This window comes from Palaemon carinicauda, chromosome 38 (genome assembly GCF_036898095.1).
Source record: "Palaemon carinicauda isolate YSFRI2023 chromosome 38, ASM3689809v2, whole genome shotgun sequence".
In the NCBI taxonomy this organism is placed as follows: domain Eukaryota; kingdom Metazoa; phylum Arthropoda; class Malacostraca; order Decapoda; family Palaemonidae; genus Palaemon; species Palaemon carinicauda.
In genome coordinates, this window is record NC_090762.1 from 51,760,102 (window position 1) to 51,767,329 (window position 7,228).

At 34.1% G+C, this 7,228-nt stretch overlaps 1 protein-coding gene across 1 annotated transcript in view; it reads left to right on the forward strand.

Annotated features, from left to right (window-relative positions):
* The first annotated feature begins 287 nt into the window (after positions 1 to 287).
* The window catches only part of LOC137630624 (target of rapamycin complex subunit lst8-like), a 224,782-nt gene continuing 217,841 nt past the window's right edge, over positions 288 to 7,228 (forward strand). Inside the window, exon 1 of the mRNA XM_068362229.1 lies at positions 288 to 496. The gene's annotated coding sequence lies outside the window, so the exon portion shown is untranslated. The remainder of the gene's footprint in view (positions 497 to 7,228) is intronic.

Genomic DNA, 7,228 nt, shown 5'->3' on the forward strand with positions numbered 1-7,228 from the left:
TCATATAGCGACATGCAATTATATTCTGACCAAAGAGTGAGGAGAAGAACATTTCCCTTTGAACTTTCAAATATATTCACCTATATATCATGCAACCGATGTATTCCTTCGGTAAAAAGGGTAAACTGGCTTATTAGTTACCTAATTTTTTATGTTTTAAACGCAACTTATTCCCATAGGATGTTTCTATTTTGTGTTAAAACTCCACTATAGTTGATGTTCCGAAACCCTGTTGTGATGGTGTCTGCCCATGTACTATTAAGGCACTGCGGTAGAAGTGAAACGAATTGACTGTCGTGGTCTTGTGTTGTTTATTATGTTTAAGTAGTTACCGTTGCTTATATTTGGCCAAATGTTGTCTCTGCAATGTAGTGGAATCTGGAAACCTCATGACAGAAGTCAGAAAACAGCGACAGGAAAAAGGCGTAGCCTGAGTCTAGGCTAACAGCAACTGAGCTCGTAATTTTGTGCCCAGAAGTTAACGGTCGAGCCGTCGGTAAATACAGTTCTTTGTATATACTCATTTTGGTATTATCCCTGTCATCTGTCATAGAATATATTATTCCATTTTTGAATTCAACGATATTCTTTAGTACATGGTGCCATATGGTAGTTGAAATTAGACGGGACCTATGAGAAACAAAGACTCCTAGGTTAGGTTAAGAGCGATAGGTTAGGTTAAGAGCGAGGTTTCTATGGTTACGAATGTCGGCGCAATGATCAGATATTTACCCTAGTTTTACATTTAATGCAGGTTAATGTAGTATTAATGGCGTTTACCATTTCCTTATGAATTGTACCTGGATTGTTCTGCTCGAGTAACATCATAGATCGATTTAGAATTAGACGAAACACCTCTGCCGTTTTCATACTTAGGATATTGGGGAGGGGTTAACCATTGGAAAATGTTTCCTCGGAGACACTTTCTTCCATATTCTATTATCTCGATGGCAGATTAAAGTGGCTTTATGACAGCACAAGCAGTTTCCTTGGACGTGGTTAGGAGGCAGTGCACAATGGCATTTCAGTGCTAACAACTTCATCTAAAATGGAGGAACCAAGTACCAATGAGCGTACGAAAGAGAGACGGATTTTCATGTTAAGGGGATTAAAAAAGCTAAGAAATATTTGATATTTCGATCTGAAACTTTCGTTAAATTTGTTGATATGATTCCAAACAATGTGTTGGCATGATACCGTGATATCATCTCATGTATCGTCATATACAAAAAATGAAAATAATATTCATAAGATATCGTGTGGGCGTTATCATTTATGCTAGAGATGCGAAATTTGGCATGGAGGCAAGCCTACTTAAGAATAGTACAAATGTCAGTATATTTTGTAGCATAAAATATCACACTAATAAGATGGCTGCCCAGTAACGTCATGGAATTCTAGGATTTTCTTGATTTGGTTCCAAATATGTTTAAAAAAAAAGAAAACGAAATGTCTGTATAAGTCTACTACTAATACAAATTACTATGAACAGTTTCAAGGAAATGTATGGAAAACGTGAATTTTTATGAATAATTAAAGTATTTTTTTTTTCTGTTTTGGCTACTAACGTTTAAAGTTTGTGAACATTTGTCAATATTTATTTCTGTCTTGTGTTTTGTAATTTCCTTGCATAAAACTTCGACTTAGAGTGCTACTTTCAAGAACTGTGTGTGTGTGTGTGTGTAGAGTGCACTTTTCTAGTCCCGAACACCTGCTCATTGATATATCTCTGCAAGGCTCTGCTTATATTTTAGTAAGAGTTCTAACCCACGCATGTCACGTTTCTAGCCTTCCTTTGTTCCCGTTTTCTATGTCTTCTTAAAGTTTCCGCGTTCTCAGTTAGCGAATAATGAAGATCATAATCCTGTCAAACTAAACGATGAAAATATTTCCTATTGTTTCGTTTTCTTGTTCAACTCCTTATTAGGAATGACAATGTAACCCATAGGCAGCTATGTAGATGTTCAAATTGTTTTAAAAAATATTCTTCGCATCTCTTACATACGATTTTTTGCCCAACTTCTTTTTCCCTCGAGACCATCGCGGCCACTTTTCCGTTGAGCCAAAAGGGATTCCCTCCTCTCAACTAGGGGAAGAGGGTTGGGGTGGGGGGGGGGTTAGACACGTAATACCCAACAGGCCACCTCTTTTCCCATTTGCTCTTTGGATATAAGCAATCCTTGCGCTAAACCCATTCAGTCAGAACTTTTTTTTATCTCTTTCCACAGTCAGGATGTTTTCAGTTTTCCCCGACTCCTATTACCTGCCTCCTTTCACGAAGCCAAGGAATCTTTTACTTTTTAGGGATATCCTTTAGTACTTGTCTCGAAGAAGGTGAAGGTATTCAGTTATGAATTCTTTCAGGAATGGTATAAATATAAGTGTTTTGAAATAAGGAAAGAGGGGTTGTAAAAAAAAAACTTGATGGTTTTGAGGTCATTTCGAAAAATTTTCTCTCTCTCTCTCTCTCTCTCTCTCTCTCTCTCTCTCTCTCTCTCTCTCTCTCTCTCTCTCTCTCTCTCTCAAAACAATGAAAGCATTATTGTTAAAAAAATATATAAACCCTAACGATTTTGAGGTCATTTCGAAAATGTTTAGAATATATTACTGCTCTCTCTCTCTCTCTCTCTCTCTCTCTCTCTCTCTCTCTCTCTCTCTCTCTCTCTCTCTCACAAAACAAGGAAAGCAGGATTGTAAAAAGAATTCTAAAAACCCTAAGTTTTTAAGGTCATTTCGATAACTGTTTATAATATTTCTCTCTCTCTCTCTCTCTCTCTCTCTCTCTCTCTCTCTCTCTCTCTCTCTCTCTCTCTCTCTCTCTTTCTCAAAACAATGAAAGCAGAATTGTAAAAACTCTAAAAACCTTAACGATTTAGAAATCTCTCTCTCTCTCTCTCTCTCTCTCTCTCTCTCTCTCTCTCTCTCTCTCTCTCTCTGCTTACCCATTTATGTCTATCATTCTGTCATTTCATATCTCGATCTGTTCCCCCATCAATCAAAGTTATGAATGATTCTGCCATTAATCTTTTTATTTTTTTTGGGGGGGTGGGGGGGGTATTTACTGTCACAGCAGATTGAGGACTATTTCCTTATTAAAGGAAATTTGGGTTATGCTGAGGTAGGGTCGATTTCATCTCGGAGAAGACTTCTTTTTTTTTTCTTGTCTCCCAATTAGGTCTTAGAATCTTCAATGTATCGTTATCAGCACAAAAGTAGAGTTAATTACAACAAGTGAAAACTTGAAAATGTTTTCACACGAATGGTGCTCTGCGCATTGCCACTTTCTTATGTTTTTTTTTTTTTTTTTTTTTTGTCTGCTCAAGAGTAAACAAACAAACAAATGATTTAGGGGTGATTGTTATGGAAAAAATGGTAAGGTTAATTTCGTCAAGTAACCTCTGTATATATATATATATATATATATATATATATATATATATATATATATATATATATACATATATATATATATATACATATATATATAGTATGTAGGTTTCTTGAGGATATTAACCTTACCGTTTCTTTCATAACTCTCTCTCTCTCTCTCTCTCTCTCTCTCTCTCTCTCTCTCTCTCTCTCTCTCTCTCTCTCTCTATATATATATATATATATATATATATATATATATACACGGAGAGAGAGCGATATATATATGTATATATATATATATATATATATATATATATATATACATGGAGAGAGAGAGAGAGAGAGAGAGAGAGAGAGAGAGAGAGAGAGAGAGAGAGAGAGAGAGAGAGAGAGACCTTTTGTCTCAGAAGGACTATCTAAATGTCTAGAAAATGAACTAGGTAGGAGTAATGATGTGGAAATAAAAACGTAATCTTTCTTAGGTACAGGAAATATGAAGAACAAAAGGGTGGGCATTTTGAAGGGAAGACTTTTAACATGTCTTTAGGATACAGTTAGGAGAGAGGTAAGAAGTAGCGTTCAATCGACAGACCTAAATCAAAATTCATAGACGTAATTATTATTATTATTATTATTATTATTATTATTATTATTATTATTATTATTATTGTTATTGTTATTATTATTATTATTAGCTACAACCCTAGTTGAAAAAGCAAGATGCTATAAGGCCAAGGGCTCCAACAGGGAAAAATAGCCCAGTGAGGAAATGAAATAAGGAAATAAATAAACTATATAAGAAGTAGTGAACAATTAAAATAAAATATTTTAAAAACATTAACAACGTTAAAACAGATATTTCATATATGAAATTTAAAACGACTTATGTCAGCCTTTTCAATATAAAAAACATTTTCTGCAAGTTATTCCAACAGTTATTGCGAAGAATTAATTTTATATCATTTACTTTCAGCACTCGAAATTCACCAACTTTTCAGGTATCATAAATCACTGAACGTAACTATTTCAAACTTATTTAAAACAATATAACCTATTTCAATATTCGAACTATGCAGACGAGTGAAGGTATAAATGGCAGACCGTTGAAATTCGAGTGATTTATTCAGGAACTATTCCTTATCTTAAAACCTTCGAGTGTACTTCATTTTTATTTTAGTTACCGTAATGTTATCAAACTATGTATACAAGACTTAATATAATCTTAAGGTTTCGTTTGTCAGTATGCGATTGAATATGAACGAGATTTAAAATTCAGTTGACTTAAAAAAAATGATATATGAAGCCATCTTGTAAAATTATGATGTAGTTGCTTAGAGAATTTTAATATTTTCTTTGTAGTTAGTTCATGTAAAACTTCAAAAGTTCAAACTTGCAGCAAATGTTTTATGTTGAACAGGCTGACATAAGTTTTTTATAGTTTATATGTGAAATATTTGTTTACTGTTTTTAAAATATTTTATTAATTGTTAATTATTTCTCACATCGTTTATTTATTGTCTTATTTCCTTTCCTCACTGTGCTATTTTCCCTCTTGGAGCTCCTGAGCTTATAGCATCTTGCTTTTTCCAACTAGGGTTGTAACTTTATCATCATCTCCTCTTACGCCTATTGACGCAAAGGGCCTCGATTAGATTTCGCCAGTCGTCTCTATCTTCAGCTTTTAATTCAATACTTTTCCATTCATCATTTCCTAATTCGCGCTTCATAGTCCTCAGTCATGTAGGCCTGGGTCTTCCAACTCTTCTAGTGCCTTGTGGAGCCCAACTGAACGTTTGCTGAACTAATCTCTCTTGGGGAGTGCGAAGAGCATGCCCAAATCATCTCCATCTACCCCTCATCATGATCTCTTCCACATATGGCACTCGAGTAATCTCTTATAGTTTCATTTATAATCCTGTCCGGCCATTTAATTCCCAATATCCTTCTGAGGGTTTTGTTCTGCAATCTACTAAATCTATTGGATATTGTTTCATTGTCATACCTTGACTTATGTCCATAGAGTAACACTGATCTCACTAAACTGATATATAGTCTGATTTTTATATGTAATTTCAGGCTTTTTTCAATCTATCACTAAACTCTAATTCTTAAACCCGGTACTGGAGATCTTAGTTCCTAAATACTTAGATGATTCTACCTCATTAATCCTTTCTCCTTTTAATGATATTTTATCTTCCATTGCATACTCCGTTCTCATCATCTCTGTCTTTCTTCTATTTATCTTCAGCCCAACCTCGTGTGATATTTCATGTTTTCTGGTAAGCAAGCATTGCAAATCCTGTGGTGTTCTGCTAACAAGGACAGCATCATCAGCATACTCTAGGTATGCTAAATTCCTATCACCAATCCAGTCCAATCCTTCACCATCTCTGACTGTTCTACGCATTACAAAATCCATGAGGAGGACAAACAACATAGGTTACAACACATTCCCTTGGAGTACTCCTATGTTCACTGGAAATTTCTTTGATAAGACTCCATTAACATCAACTTTGCACTTGCCGTGCATATGAACAGACTTAATAAAATTTACATATTTATGAGGAATTCTATAATAACGCAGGACTCTCCACAAATGCTATCAAAAGGGGATTTTTATATTCTACGCATTGCTGTACACCATGTCTCAAAATGAAAATTTGGGCCGTGCAACTTCTACTTTTTCTAAATCCTGCTTGTTCATCTCTCAGCTTTTCATCAATCTTTCTCTCCAGTCGCTTTAGAATAAGTATACTATATATTTTCATGACAACTGACGTAAGTGTTATGCCTCTGTAATTATTGCAATCAGTCAGGTCTCCTTTTTTACTATTTTCAGCAACACTCCTAACTCCCATTCATCAGGCTTTGCCTCTTCATGCCACATTCTACAAAATAATTTTGTAAGTAGTCTGGGAGTCTCTTCATTTTCAGCCAGTATCATTTCGGCAGTTATTGCATCGTATCCTGGGACTTTCCATATCTTTAGTTTTTTAGGATCGCTTCGACTTCAAACACATTGAATTCATTTATGGGCACATCAAGGTCTTCATCAGCTTCAGGTATATCAATCAAATTATTCCCTTAATATCTCCTATTCATAGCCTCACTAAAGTGCTCCATCCAACGTTGTCTTTCTTCCTCTTCTGTTGCTATAACAGAGCCATCTAGCTTACCTAGTAGTAGTAGTAATGATAATAATAGTAATCATAATATATATATATATATATATATATATATATATATATCTTTCATGAATCTATAGAAAAACACAATCTTAGCATTAGTATATTACTGGATAGCTAATAAATAATGCTTGATTACTATTGAATTATGCAGTGCCTTTAAAAATAATTTGCTTATGACGATCAATATGAATCTGGTAGATGGATGTTTACAAACAAGAGACTAGAACTAGATTGTAGAAGTGTAAATTTTTATTTGTGGGGTTTTAAATTAAATGACAATAGGTATTTTAAAATGTGGTTACATTTCCCGCGCCTTTTATGCCAGAATTAAAAATCTTATAGGCCTCTCATATTAATCACAAAATCATTATTGGTGTAAATTTTTGTATTTACAATCATTATATATATATATATATGTTATATATAATATATATATATGTATATATAATATATATATATGTATATATACATGTGTGGGTGTGTGTATGTGCGTGCGTGCGTGCGTGCGAGTGTGCGTGTATACTTATCTTAGAGCCAAGAAAAAATATGTTTTACGTTTTATTTACACGTACAGGTTTATCCCACGTATTTTCTATAACAGCAATCAAGTAGATCAAGAGAATATAGAAAAACTATTAATTTAAGAAACATATAAACATCCACACTTA